This window comes from Diadema setosum, chromosome 13, assembly GCF_964275005.1.
Source record: "Diadema setosum chromosome 13, eeDiaSeto1, whole genome shotgun sequence".
Taxonomy (NCBI): Eukaryota; Metazoa; Echinodermata; class Echinoidea; order Diadematoida; family Diadematidae; genus Diadema; species Diadema setosum.
The window spans coordinates 34,210,625-34,227,070 of NC_092697.1; positions in this window are offsets into that span (position 1 = coordinate 34,210,625).

Sequence of the window (16,446 nt, forward strand, 5' to 3'; positions counted from 1 at the left end):
GAATTTGATTCTAGATATGTGTGTGTATATGCTTTTGTATCTATATGCTATATTGAATTTTTACCCTGTTCTTATTCCTTAGGTTCTTGGGGTTTTTTTTTTCCTTTTCTTTTTCATCTCTTTTATTTTCTTTTTCCTTTGTACCTTGATAATTTAGTTTTTATAGAGTTTCGTCATTATTACTTTGTGTCCTATCTCCATTGAATGCATATCAAATTTACACTGGTATATTTTCTTGGAACCTGCGTTTACAAGCTTTGCTTTTGCGGTTCCATCATATTTCACAAGTTATAGAGAATTTTCTTATGTACATTATATACGCTGACACACTTTCTGTCCATGACCCGATTTATAACATATTTTGTATCTTGCTTGGTTTGTATTTTTTTTATGTATTTCGATGAAATTTATCTCAAGTGAAATATGAAAATAAATATGCTGGAACTGTTTACTGTGTCTCGAGTGTAACACCGGTGGAGTTTCAGTTATTCAATTCAATTCAATTCAATTATTCAATTCAATTATTATTATTATTGTTATCATTATCATTATTATTATTATTATCATCATTACTATCATTATTATCATTATTATTGTTATTATCATTATCATTATTATCATTGTTATTACTATCATTATTATTGTTATTATCATTATCATTATTGGCAAGCAGCACCTAAGAATTGTTAAGATCATCGGGATGGTTATTGTAAACTCATTAACCAGCATGGGAAAAATCTGTTATATCTACTTCTGAACTTGATAACAGGCATAATGATTCCCGTATATAGGAACCTACGACAGGTAGGACAATACCTTTTTTCTACCGCCATGACGTGATTGCACGCAAACAATAATTACTCTATACACCGCATGAACTACCTGACTACAGTGAAGTATGTCTGTTTCCTTGGTGAATTTATACTTGAGGACTGAAACCCGACCATGATACTTTTTCACATTAACTGACGGTTTTCCAGTTATTCGACTTTTCTTCGACACCTTTTATTATCATGTTCTTTTTGCTTCTTTCTGTTGAAATTTAACCTAAAGTAATTATTTAAAAACCCGCTGAGGAAGAGTCCCGAGTAAACTCGGTCAAGGATTTATTTTTATGGGAATTGCCTGTTGAAGCAAAATCAGTCCGTCCTTAACGGGGTAATGTTCAAAGTTGTGCTTGATTTATGTCGTTAGATGACACATTTAACACATTCTGAAAGGCACATTTCGTTTACCCAAATCCAGTTTCCCTCAACGTCTGAACAACTTTTTATTCTTATTTCGGAATCCACAAGTGGCAACAGCCATTACAGCCTATTTAGAAAATTGTAATGATATTATAGAGAGTTACCACTCCAATTATACTCTTTCTTTTATACAACGTGTAAGAGCCTTTTTTTATATAATTATTTAAGACTGAAGCATTCACAGTGCTTATCACCACAGAATGTGAATGTCTATTCTACTCAACACATAGATATTATAGTTACAAGGGTGGCAGCCGATAATGACAGAATCATGAATTTGATTTTCATTGTTTTGTTTAGTTTATTTTTTCTTTCTTTGGAGCAATATACATAACCGGTGTAAAATCTAGTTAAATTGAAAAGGAACATAAATTACTACCACGATTTGTGACAAATGATTTGAACCTTTATTAACACCTCTCAATAGATATCAAACGTCGTTCTCAGATGAAATCAAGTGTTTGCACTCAAAACAACGCCGTTAATATGTTTTGTGTGAAGATTTGCTCTTGATTTCCCGTTTTCCGTATGGAATGATGCCTAGCATAGCAATCAGCGTGGTCTGTACATTATACAATGCTATGAACAGCCGTTCACATAGGGCCTATACGTTAATTGAATAGATCATTAGTGAACCTTCGTGTAGGTTGAGGGTAAGCATTGTGTGAATTATTTCTAAAGATTTCTGTTAAATAGTTAATGTTGACACTATTGTGGGTCATATGATGCAAAATCAGCAAAACCAGCAAAGTAAACAAAATCAGCAAAACGGCTGTGAAAACTCATAGATAACAGGGAGAGTCCAGCTTTACTGCACCTGGTTTGTAAGCCCTTTCACGCTACCAATATCCCTTTGACATTCAGTCCCAGGAGCACCAGAAATCATCTTACCACTCGACAGCACTGAGAGCCCATATACAGTACGCGCGGAATGGTCTACTCCAAACTCTTCCTGTAAACCGATCAACTACGAAGTACACTACCGCTTGTTGGAAAGGGGGATGTGCCTTACCAACGCGGACAGAGCGCTGAAGCTTGCGGGATCTGTTGAAAACACTTCTCGAAGTTTTGAAATCAGTGGTCTCTACCCCTACTCATCTTACGAGGTCTTCGTGAGGGGAAACACTTCTGCGGGATATGGTGCCTTTGCGTCGCAAAACATTACAACAAATTACTCCGGTAAATTCTTATTACTACATTTTGAAGAAAAGGTCAGGATTCCATGTCAGTCATGTCAAAGTACACAATAATCTATGAGCGTCGCCTAAAGGACGTCGAGACCGTGAAACCTCGGTAGCGAGAAGAGTAACCAAAAGTTATGAAAATGTATGTAACGCTGTGGCTGTGCTTTTTTTTATGAAATACATCAGGTGAATGGGAGCCATTCATTAATCTATGAGATAGATTTTAGATTAATAACAATGCACTAGTGCACCTGAGGAAGATTATTGCACACGTTTAATTGTCTTCTTTTTGTGATGTACGATACAAATTTAACATTCTTTTTTACATAAGTTTTTGCAGAATTAATGAACTTCGAAAATGCTCCGTGACGGCATGCCTGGATCTGATGGCACGATATCGCAAATCCGTTGTTATCAATTCTCTTATATTAAAACGAGAAATCCAGTCAAAACATAAGTTAGTCTGATAAGAAAGAGTAAAATATTACGAGTTCAGCGGTATAAATTTGATCGAAATCGGGTGGAAAATAAGGAAGTTATGACACTTTGGAATTTCGCTATTTTTTTTTGGGGGGGGGGGGGCGGGGGAGCAGTTCTTGAACAGTCGATATGAATATGCAAATCCAAAGTGAGTGTGTCATTCCCTCACAACCTACCATATAGTTTGTATATAAAATTTTGAAATTCCAGTTTTTCATTCAAACGCAATTATGTCCGAGGCTCAAATCCTCATATACATATCTATCTGATCACTATTGTGATGTTATTCAACCAGGAATAACGTCATGTTTCAGACTTCAATGGCAGAAACGCTGAGTTTTCGTCATTTTTTTTTTAGGTACACAATCAGTGGAAAATTATGAGGGTATGATATTGTTACGACCAAAATCACTCTGAGAATGATCGCACAAAAGAAACAATCAACTAATGTTCAGCGGTTTATTAACAGTGATATTGTGGGTACAGACTGGTAATCGGTTTCACATCAGTACAATAATGATCACTAAAAACAATTACAAATCGGTAATGGAATCACTTACATGCATTACAGCATAATCTTAATCACGATGTTCATAAATAGTCCCCTGGTGATGTCCAAATACGATGTTCGATGCACAGATGAATGGTCCTTGATGCACCGATGAATGATACCTCCGATGTAAATCCAGAGGCGCAGGTTACAATATATATTCCACGTTATATATCCACGGTATCAGATGTCCACATTATAACTCCACAGTATATGTCCACAGCGAAATGTGCAGAATCCAACGTTATGACGACCACGTCCATTCGATGCGTTGAATGATGATTCAGCCAGTAATATCTAGCTAGGAATCCAGTCCGTCACAGCTTTGCTATAACATGTCCATTACACAAAAATGGAGTCTATCTCCAATGTAGGCAAATTAATTATCTGCAGGCAGAATGTCTCCCAGGCCTTATCTCCACAAACATAATAGGTCAGCAGGTAACACAGGGCTGACTATAACAAGTCGCTTCAGAGCCAGAAGTGACGTAACTCTCAGAGCAGAGGTTTTGGGTACTCTGCCTACTGCAGAATTTCTCCGGCTTTTATATCCATTCACCCCCTTTTGGCACATTCTGTAACTCTCTCCACCCTTGGGCCACACACCTGAACATACTAGCAAGTCCAAGTTCCAGGAATCCTGGATGACTCACTGCATAACATCATTGCCAAAATTAACTACCAATCACATTGGGCTACAGGGACAGTGCCTCACTCAGCCAAACATGTAAGCACTTCCTAGAACATTCTGGAATGGGTGAAATCATTCTAGATTGAGTGAGCTATAATGTATTTCCTGTTACATGCATGTACTGTATAGCTACATTGTATACCACCCAGAAAATTCTCCACTGATCTGATCAGCCTGTATGTACTATATCTATACCTCATAGAATGTTCTCCATTAATCTGGTCAACCTGTGTACATGCACATTAAAACAGCCGCGCAAACAGTACATAATACAAGCACATAACTACCGGTGTGTACATTTGTGACAATATGGTTAGCTCACTCATTTGCATATCCACACCCACTGTACAAGAATTGTTTTTGAGAAATTATCAAAACTTTAAAATTTCATAACTTCCCTATTTTTCATCCGATTTCAGTCAAATTTTTACCGTTGAACTCGGTAAATCTTACTCTTTTTATCAGATTATTCTATTTTTGGACTGGATTTCCTCTTTAATTATTTCAAATGAGAACCTTACTATTATTCTGTTTCGAGCAATTATTGTTCCTTTCCGTAAAGGAACTAATTTATTCCAAGCGATCATTTTTTTTTTTTATCTTTCAGCTCCAACTTCACAACCTTTCATCAATGCCACTGCCATCAAAATACACAAACGAAAGCTCGTATTTTCTTGGAGCAAGCCGGATTGCAAAGACAGAAATGGAGAAATAACGGCCTATCAGTACAAGCTGTCGAACAAAGAAGGTATATTAATCATAAACGAAGATCTAGAGGCGATTTGTGCCTGAGCCGTAACAAAGCTGCATGACTGTTGGACAAGGTCTCATTTCATTGCTCAAACTTTGCTTTACCATTGGTCAACGTAAAATGTAAACTAAATTTCACGAATCTGAAAAATGTAAACTAGTTAGGTCGAAACCTGTTCAGCATAATGCCATTTGACATGATTAACCAGCTGCGAACCAGTCAGTTTTGTTTGGCTTTTAAGAAATCCTCTTTTTATGTCTTTAAATCATCAGTGACACAATTCATGAATAGTTCTGTTACTAGTATGGCAAATGACGACAGTTCAATGCAATATCGCTGCTGCACATTCATGGAGTGTACAGTGAAGACCACGTGATGCGGGGATGGGGGAGGGGTATATATACTATCTCCCCTACACTTCCAGTCCTATGGTTCAGTGGAACAGATCGACCCCGGATATCAACCGCGGACTCTTAAAGGAGACCTCCGGATGATTTTCAGCCTTAAACATTTTTTTTTTTGAACAACTATAAATGACTTATACAGATTACTGACTTTAAGAATTTATAGTAATTTGGATTGGAAATAATAATGTTTGTTTTTTTTTTTAATTCATAACAAATTGCAATGAACAAGGATGATGACATGGGAGCCTTGCAGTAGGATTGCATGAGTTGGGGCTCAAGCAGTGTCAAGGAAGCAGAACACAAGAAGAAGGCGTGCAAAGATTCTACACAGGTGAACTTGTTATAGGCCGTGTCACACCTGCTGTGCGGGCTTGTTGCGAGTAGGGATTTTCCCGCAAGCATGAGAATTTTCTGCGAGCGAACAAGGATGTTGGCTTGCATCTTACTGCTAGAGGCGTGCTTTTTACCTGCTACTTGCTTGTATTCAGTGTGACCTGCGTGAGAGCTTTGAAACCGATCCATTTTCAGCTACAAGCGACATACGGGGATTGCGAGGTAACAGGATTACACCTGCGATGTACATGCGTGGGAGTTGCCTCCGAGGTGCTGCCGGTAAGGGCCTCCTATTGGTGTTCTGCGTGTACTTCGCATGGACAAACCCTCGCGACTCACCCGGAACGAGTTTTGAGCATGCTCAAGGCCTTGTCACACCGTGTCTGGGGAAGCCTTGCGGGTTGTCTTGCGGGGAAAAAATGCTACCCGGACCTCCCAGCAGTTGGTCCCCACCTGACAGTACCTAGCACGTATCTCACCTGTATAGTTGCCCGGAGGTGCGCAAGCAAGTCCAATTTACCCGCAGCCAAGTTTTTGAGCATGACCAAACTTTTTTTTCCCCGGTTGAGTCGTGTGTGTCGCGGGGATTGCCCGCAGAGGTCCAAGCAGAACGCCAGTAAGAGGCCCTTAGCGGCAGCACATCGCAGGCAACTACCACGTAGGTACTTCGCAACTGTAACGCAGGTTCTTCGCAGTCCCCGTTTGCGGCCAAGATGACATTCTGTAGGACTTCTGCCATTCCTTCAGAGGAATTCCTTCACTGAGTTGAAAGCCCCCACGCGCCTGGCACACAGGTCACACAGAATACCCGTAAGTAGAACTTAAGTAGAACGCGTCCAGCAAGTAAGACACATGCAAAACTCGCCAAAATCCTTGTCCGCCCTCAGAAATTGTCCGGTATGCTGGAAAATCCCCACACGCAACAAGCCCGCGTAGCTTTCCCGGAAAGGTGTGACAGGGCCTAAACATGGTTGCGGGTAGACAGAAAGATCCGTCTGTCCGGAGGAGTCTTTTATTTATTTATTTATTTTTTATTTTGACGTTATCGCTCTCCGAGCGGATCCGTGAAGCCAGACGCAGTCTCCGCGGAACATTTCCCCGACGACCAGATACAGACCGATCTTTCGGTCAAGGTTGCGGGTACAATTGATTTGCGTGCGTACTTCCTGGCGACTAGGGGTGAGATACGTGCTGGGTACTGTCATGTGCGGGTCATCCTGCGGGGATCTCCGGGTAGTAAAAATTCTTCTTCGCAGTAGCACGCAAGGCTTGCCCGGAAAGGTGTGACACGGCCTGACACGGCCTTAAACAAGCGGTATTGTAATGGAATTACACTGCTACATTCCTGAAATAATTGCAACATGTATGTGAGGCTCCTACTATGTCATCAACATTGTTCAGTGTAATTTGTTCTAGATCATTCAGAGTATTGGTTTTTCTGCTCAAGGACCACAATAAATTCTACAAAACCATACATGGAGCAGTTGATTTATGTACTACATGATGTGAAACTATGAAAATGTCTGGAATACCCCTTAAATATCCAGGTCGCTGGATTAGGGCACGTTGGCACCAGCGATGGTGCGCTATTAAAGGCAAGACATTTTATCTTTTTTGCCTTGTTCTTAAATTTGCCTATAACTGTTTTCATACGTTCTAATGGACACGTATCTACTCTCGAAAATAATCAACTGTCTGTGACGAGTTGATTTTGACAAGACTGTTTCTTCTCGATGTTTCGATGTCTTTTTATGACCTTTTCGCGTACATGCAGGTCGAGTGATCTACCTAGAGAGTGTTAACAGTACCGTGACGTCGGCAGTCGCTCGAAATCTAACGCCTTATTCACCCTATTGGTTTTCTGTAAAAGCTGAGAATTACGAGAAAGAGGGGAACTGGTCAGAAGAAATTAGGAGGAAGACGGCGGAAGACAGTACGTAATAAAATGTTCGGTTCCTTTTCTTTAGTCGGAGTTTGTACTAATATACAGGGCCGGCGCAGTGTTTTCAAAAGTGTGGGGGCCCACTTCCGGGTTTCATGACCTAACAAGCAAAAAAAAAAAAAGGTCCTCAGCTCATCTCTCCCCGTCCACTTCCAGGTTTCTTTAGCTGACAAGCAAAACAAACAAACAAACAAACAAACCGGTCCTCAGCTCATATTCTCTCCCCTCCCATTTCCGGGTGTTTAAAAAATGTTCAGAAAAAACACATTTACCGCCGCCATACTTCAAGATGTCTATCTATTTCTATTTTAGTGCCACTTACGTACTTCCGGGTTGAAAAGAGTGTGGGGGCCCAAAGTGATGACACCTTTATGTATTCCTTTGTATGGTGCACAAAAAGTGTGGGGGCCCGAGCACCCACGGCCCCACGGCTGCGCCGGCCCTGATAATATACACGGCAGAACTGAAGATGCATACTACGTACATACGTGTATGTGTGCATAATGATATGAGCCTCGTATACACACGTATTTTTCAGTCCATTCGGTAATGATCTGTCTGATACAATTTAATTTAATTTCATTTCATTTCATTTATTTCCATCATTCCACAAGGATAAAAAACAAACAAACACATGACATATAAAAAACAAAACAACGTTAACACAAGGTATTGTTACATTCATATGCTATACAAATCAGCACAAAGTACACAACTGTAATGATGAAAAAATGGAATGCACATAAGAAAGCCTTTAAATGGCTTGTAAGACTGTGCATACCTAATAATGTATAGAAACAGATTTGAATTGAGAAAACAAACAAGCAAAAACACACAGAAACAAACAAACAAACAAATTAACATGGTCAAAATACATAATATCACCCAAAATCTAAAACCGATACTTTCACATAGAACTTCAGTATAAACTCAGAAGAATCTTGTTATACTGTTTTTTAAAAAATATTATTAAATTGTACATTAAAAACATGGTTCACGTTCAAATCATTCCACAATAAAGGTCCAGTATACCGTAATGAATATTTGGACCTATCATTTGAGAAAGACCATCGGTGAATCTGGTAACATGATCTAGTACAAAGAGTGTGAACATCAGCATTAATCGTGAACATATTCATAAAATACGGAGGGAGAGATTGTGAATGATAACGTTGCATCAACGAGGCAATTTGCATCTTATTTATATCTATTAACTTCAGAGTTTTCAATGATTTGAATAATTAAGATGTAGGCGCTTGATATGTAGAGCCAGTGCAGATACGTATAGCCTTCTTTTGTAAAACTGTCAACTTTTGCACGTGGGAAGAATATGTATTCCCCCAGATAGAATAATATTACAATATGTCAAATGTTATAAAACACGAGAATTATATAAGATGAATAATATAGGCTTTGGCAATTCATATTTCAACCGGTTTAAAATTCCAACAAAACGAGACGCTTTTTGGCAAACAGAATTAATATGTTCCTTCCAACTTAAAGTGCTAGTCAATGTGACACCAAGAAAATTTACAGAATAATAAAACATTAAAGAATCTGAATCTATTTTGACAGACAGATTGCCAATTTCCTGTTGCACACCTTTCCTTTTAAAACGGATACACTGTGTCTTGCTAATATTCAAAAATAATTCATTTGTTTTAAACCATGAAGATATCTGAGCCAAACTTCTATTCAAATTACAAATCAACACATTGATATCTTTATGAGATGCAAGGACTGTAGAATCATCAGCGTATAAAATAAAACGACAATCAGAACAAATATTTACAATATCATTAATATACAATAAAAACAATAATGGCCCAAGAATTGAGCCCTGGGGTACTCCTGTGCTAATGATTTTTTTGTGTGGATGTACAAGAATTAAATACAGTGTATTGTTTCCTATCTAACAGATATGATTTAAACCAGTCAAAACAAACACCTCGTATTCCATAATAATATAATTTTTGCAACAAAATATAATGTGAAAGAGAATCAAAAGCTTTTGATAAATCCATAAAGACTGCAATGACCTCATTCCCCGAATTTAACTCATCCAGGATTCGATCATGAACTTCAATAATGGCAAGGTCCGTAGAATGATTGTGACGAAAACCATACTGGCTGTCATACAACACATTATGTTTGATTAAAAATAGATATAATCTATCAAACACCAATCTCTCTAAAATTTTAGAAAAACAGGGTACAATTGATATTGGGCGATAATTATTGCACAAACTTGGATCACCTTTTTTAAAAACTGGAACGGTCTTGGCAATTTTCATTTCAGATGGTATAATACCAGTACTGAGTGAGGAATTAAAAATATGATGTAAAGGTTGAACTATATACGGTAATACATGTTTGACAACAGTTGGGCTGATGTCATCATATCCACTGCTCTTCCCGTTCTTCAACAGTTTACCAGTTCTGATTATTTCTTCCTCTGTCACTGGCTTAAAAAATAAAGAATGAGACAGTGGTCCTTGCAGATATCCATAAAAATCATCAGTTCTTCCACTGTCAATCTCACTATTAACTTTAGATCCAGTATGAATAAAAAAATCATTAAAACGTTCACAAATTACATCAGAATCTCTACAATGTTTACCATTAAATGTGATACCTTCACTTTGCACATTATTTTTCTTACCGAGTATAGAATTTATATGAAACCACATCTTTTTTGAATTTTTTTTTACTGAGTCGAATTTACTAAAATAATAACTCCTTTTTGCTCTTCGCAAACAAGCTGTAACATGATTACGTAATTACTTGTATTTTTATGCCTCCGCCACGAAGTGGTGCCGGAGGCATTATGTTTTCGGGTTGTCCGTCCGTCCGTCCGTCCGTACGTCCGTACGTCCGTACGTACGTCCGTCCGCTTTCGTTTACGCGATAACTTGAGTAATATTTACTGGAATTTTACCAAACTTGGTCCAAGTATGAAGTATGATGGGGCAATTACTTGATTAGATTTTGGGTGAAATCGGCTGAAGGCCAAAGGTCAAGGTCAAATCATGAAATTGTATTCGTTTACGCGATAACTCAAGACTGGATGGAGCAAATTTCACCAAACTTTGTTGGAGGATGATGTATGATGGGACAATTACTTGATTACTTTTTCAGTGAAATCGGACAGAGGTCAAAGGCCAAAGATCAAGGTCAAATCCTAAAATTTATCTGTTTACGTGATAACTCAAAACTGGATGAAGCAGCTTTCACCAAACTTGGTCCAAGGATGATGTATGATGGGACAATTAGTTGAGTAGATTTTAGTGACATTGGCAAGAGGTCAAAGGTCAAAAGGTCAAGGTCAAATGCTACAAATGTTGCAATTTCCCCCATATCTATGCAATGCCCGAAGGTATTTTCTTGAAACTTGGTGTGGACATGTACTACTGCGTAAAGATTCTCCAGAGAGAGTTTCATGTCATAAGGTCAAAGGTCAAAAGGTCAAAGGTTAGGTGAAAATGTTGCAATATTACTTTTCTCTCAAATGCTTCAATGTATCTTCGTGGAACTTGGTACATATGCATGTACTGTCTGGCAGGGATTATCTAGGGAATTTAGGGGTCATGGGTCAATAGTCAGGGGTCAAAGGTCAAGGTCAACTCCTCAAAATTTTACTATTTCCCTCATATACTAGTATATGCAATGCTTGCATTATTAGTTTCAAAACTTAATACATGCATTACCTAATGGGAGATTCTCCAGGAAATTTCCAGCCAGAAGGTCAAAGGTTAAGGGTCAAAGGCCAGGTTTCAATGCCCCCCCCCCCCACAAAAAAAAAATCTATTTTGTACCGTCATCACACTCTTTCTTCGTACCTTGGAAATTACTCATTGCATAAACTTTCCCAAAATTCCCCAAATATGTGTACCTGCACTCTTAGAAAATTATAGCAAACCCAGTTCAAGACATTTCTGACAAACATGTCATTTCAATATTTTGCCAGTTATGTGAAACTGTCATGGATCACACATTGTGAAGACATTGTACTATACGCCTATTGGGAGAATCATGCATTATGGCGGAGGCATCAGTCGCCATAGCGACATTTCTAGTTCATATCTATATTCTGATGGGCATTGAAGATATTCTCTATAAACTTTGTTTTTCTTATTGATGATCTTTAGAATACGAGAGGTTACCCATGGTTTCCTACTTTTCTTACATTTCTTCACATGCTTGATAATTTTCGGCAAGTGTGTGTTATATAAACCTGTAAATATTGCACAAAATACATTATATGCTGCATCAGGATCATCTTCCTTATACACATCTGACCAATCTGTTGTTTTCAACCCTTCTATTAGTTCACCGATACTTGCCCTCGTTACATTCCTGTAACAGAAGGATACCTGCTCAACATTATCATCACAGACAGCTTCATTAGATAAATAGAATACAGGAAAATGATCTGATATTTCAGTCAATAAAATACCGCACAGATTACAGTATCCCACATCATTTGTATAGATGTTGTCGATAAGAGTGGCCGATAATGAATTCACCCTTGTGGGTTTGTCTATAGTTGAGCAAAACCCGGATGAAACAACTGTATTAACAAAATCAAATACCTGTGCATTGTCTTGTTTTTTCATCAAATCAATATTAGTATCTCCCATAAGGTACACTTTTTTACTCTTCCAATCCTCATTGTTCAACAAGTTATCAAAGAAAGATGTAAATGCAGACACTGATGATTTGGGCTGTCGATACACAACTCCTACAATTATATTATTACGGGATTTACGTTCAATTTTGATTGAAAAATACACTGAAGTTTTCCTCCACGATGAAGTGAGAAAACAATATTAAAACGATGACAGTGATAATTCGGATAATGGTGATAATGTATTCTTTTCTACTCACCGGAAACCTGATCAGTGTAACAAAAACCCCTTTTCAGAGTCCTGGCATTATGAGTATGCGAGCGTTGACTTGTAGCCATGATAGTGAGCTTTAGATTAGCGGCGCGGACGTTTGAGACGACGATTGCGGTGGACGTTCTCCTCTCTTCCTGCGTCGTGCTGAAAAGTAGCTTTAGATTACGCGGAGACTTAACCTATGAGAAATAAAATGACACCCCAATATGATCGGTGCATGAAGTAGCTCTCTACGTCGTGAATTGAGCGGGCATGAAAATAGCAAAACTCAGACGACGCAAGCTTTAAATAGATCGTCTTGACGCATGTTTTTGCGCATGCGCAGAACATCCTTTTTTTTTTCCTCTGAACGTCCCCGTCGCGAAAATTTAAAGCTTCCTAATGACATCTGGGCCCTGTCTTATGAAACTTGTGATAGAAATCAATCAATCACAAATCTCTTGAAACCTGCAATCAATCGCAACCTGTGATTGATTGATTGCAGTTATCCGTCTTAATTTCAATCATAACCTTTTTATATGATGGATTTGCATTCAATCGTAAAGGTGCGATTGATTTGAATCAATCACAAGTCTTTGTAAGACGGGTCCCTGGGCCCTGTCTTATAAAGACTTGTGATAGAAATCAATCAATCACAAATCTCTTGAAAGCTGCAATCAATCGCAACCTGTGATTGATTGACTGTAGTTCTCCGTATTAATTTCGATCATAACTTTTTTTATATAAGATGGATTTGCATTCAATTGTAAAGTTGCGATTGATTTGAATCAATCACACGTCTTTATAAGACGAGGCACAGGGCTGAGAGGGATATTGTCAATAATTTTACTTTGTCGTCCCTCCAACGCAAAGTCAAGAAAATTGGTCAATGATATCGCCCCTCGTTGTTCGTTCAAAGTAACTAGCAATAGTCAGTACAGAAGGTGTAATTTTTCAATGTTTGTAAGTAAGCACATCCTACAATATCAAATAATGGACTATCAATTCACCGCATATGTCTGCAAGCGTAACTCAACAATTAAGTATAAATGAATTGATCTCAAGGCGGTCAACCAAGACGCTAGAGCACTTTCCACTTTATCCACGAGATCCATCAAGAGCCATACAAGGAAGATGAGTTATTTTGTCCTCACTTGACAGTTTACATCCCATAAGGAAACGCTCTGTTCCACCAAGTGACTGTAATAAGACAAGCAAGTTCATGTTATTCATGTCATGTAACTTCATGGCGCAGGATCATTTCTACTATGACATCATTCCTCTTGAACAAACAGTCCCGGGTCCTCCTTTGAACGTTACCGGGTCTGTTGTGGACCTTGAGAGACTTAGAGTCAAATGGAAGAAACCAGATCCACCGATGGGAAAGGTTATCGCTTATTACGTCATTCTCTGGGAGGCGGAGGACAAAAGTACTGTCAGAAACATCAGCTACGACTGCCCGAAAAGTTGTAAAAACAGTCAGGAGTTTGTGATCCCTAACCTTACAGCAAACACAAACTACTCAATCCAGGTAGGCATGCAACTGATTTCATGATGCAGTTTTTTACTCCATTAAAATAGCAAATTGATACAAAATTATTGTAGCTCCTAAGATTGCTCTTCACATAGATCTCAACGTTGTTTATTGCACTCCCGAGCAAATGTTAGTCAGCTACTGTAAACTTATTCAATGCATGCAGTATACAGGATACCTGATGTAAACTGGTCTGACTGGTGAAAAAAGACCACTGATAGCCCTGAATGTTGTGAACTCTAGCTTGTTTGCCTTAGACATCAATGCCCTTTAGCAAGGAGGTCCCTGTAGGCTACAGTTATGAAGGTTCCTTAATCCAACGATGAAACAAGGTTCGTTTTTCTGACGGTGCGGTATTCCGAAGGTTTGTAATTCCAAAAATAGAATAAGACTCGTTTTTCAGCACATTCGTTGACATTAAAAATCTTCATGAAACCGGTTTATGCTATTCCCGAAGTTAGGTAATCCGAAAACGAAACAAGTTTCGTAATTCTGAAGGTTCATTAGTGCGAATTACGCCATATAAGTACACGGAATTTGCGTGTTTCGGAATAAGGAACGTTCTGAATAACAAACCTTATTTTAACTGTCATACTGAAAAATATTCGGAATACAAAAACGAACATCACCCACCTACGTAGCTGCAAATTAATCTTATAGCTCCCACTATTATCTGATTATACAGTTTGGATACGATGGAGAGAGCAATGCTTTCCAGGTCAATTTACATTATTATAAACAGAAATCAGTATTCATTAACTTAAATTACTCCACATTATAATGATTATTGTGGATTCTGATATCACGAGACAAATTGCTTCTGATAATGATCTGTATATTGCATGTACTGCAATAGTCATCTATATTCCATATATAGTCAGACAAAAAGTAGACTAGTATAGGTTTTCCCGCCCAATTTCATCAAATTTGCATTCGATTTAACGATGCGATCATTCAAGTTCGAGTGAATTTGAATGATCACTGAGATCGACATTCAAAAAGATACCTAGTTCATTCAATTTAATTTCATCAGCATGTGATCTTATGAGTTTCTCACACAAGGGTGTAAAAAGGCATTCAAATTAAAAATTCAAGTGCAATGCATTCAAATTCGCATCAGCACAGCCGTGGAGAGCGTTAAGGAATTCGAATCACGATAAGGAAAACAATTACAAAGTAAGGGCAGTCTTTTCCGTTCTTTGTTCTTTGTTCTTTCTTATTCTTTGTAGTTACTTAGCAGTTTGAATATGCAAACTTAATATACCTTGAAATGTGACTTTTGACTCATACTAGCTAATAACTCGTCAAAATCCCACTTTCAGACACATGCATTTACACTACTCGAGTCATACACGATTTTAGCCGCTACTACAACACAGAGTATGCGTGAACATCTCGAATATGGACAGACTTAGTGGATGAAACATAACCTTGACTACCAACAAAACTGGCGATATAACCCTTTGGTGAAATAGGTCTATCTACAGCTGATCAGATTGCGGCAACTTATGAGATGGACACGGGGAACTAACGAATGGAATCAAAATGGATCAATCATGTCAATATGGATTTGGATGTATAGGACGTCTAAGATTTGCTGGGATATGACTACTTCCTAAATGTTGCATCCATACTGTTAGGGATGAATTGAAAATGAAATAAAGGTCGATAGGAAAGAAATACATACAATACAATCAAGATGGTTCAGTGAGATTTTGAAATGAAAATGAAATATCGTATCATCCAATATGACAGTTAAAAAGGGCCCGTAGAAGTTGTGTATGTTGATTGAATTCGAACGATAAAAGCGCGGAGTTGTGGTCCTACAAATGAAATTGAAACTCGTATTTGGCACTAATTCAAACGTCTATCTAGCTGGCGCGAAATTTAATGCCAACTTTGAGCCGATAAACTGAATTAATTTCTCTCTAAATTTAATGAAATAAAATCTAAAAGGAATGACATAAAAGGAAATTAAATACTCAAAGAATTAAAATGAACAGTGAGAGTAGAGCAGTGACCAAAATCGCTTGAATTGAACGCCTTGTCATTAATCGAATGCAAATTTTATGAAATTGGGCGGGAAGAACTATATTATATAATTTATATTTTATCATATGGATTAAATTATAAGCGTAAAATAGGTGGAACTTGCACAGGCTCTTCCCAGCGTGCGTTCATTACTACACATCTGTTGGCGTACTCGATGTGTTGTGTTGCAGGCATTTAAGTGATCGAAATTTTATGCATTCCCTCATCTTCAATTGAAGGAAATGGCAAACGCCGGTTTAAAAATTATGTTGGCCTAAATTCACACCCTCTCTTTCTTAAGCAATATCATATAGCAACATAGCTAGTGTTATCATTGTGCTATCTCACGAAGTGCTGTGCACAGTTCACTTAAGTGTTCTTCAGTTTCATTTCTTTTTTTCGTATACGACACATCC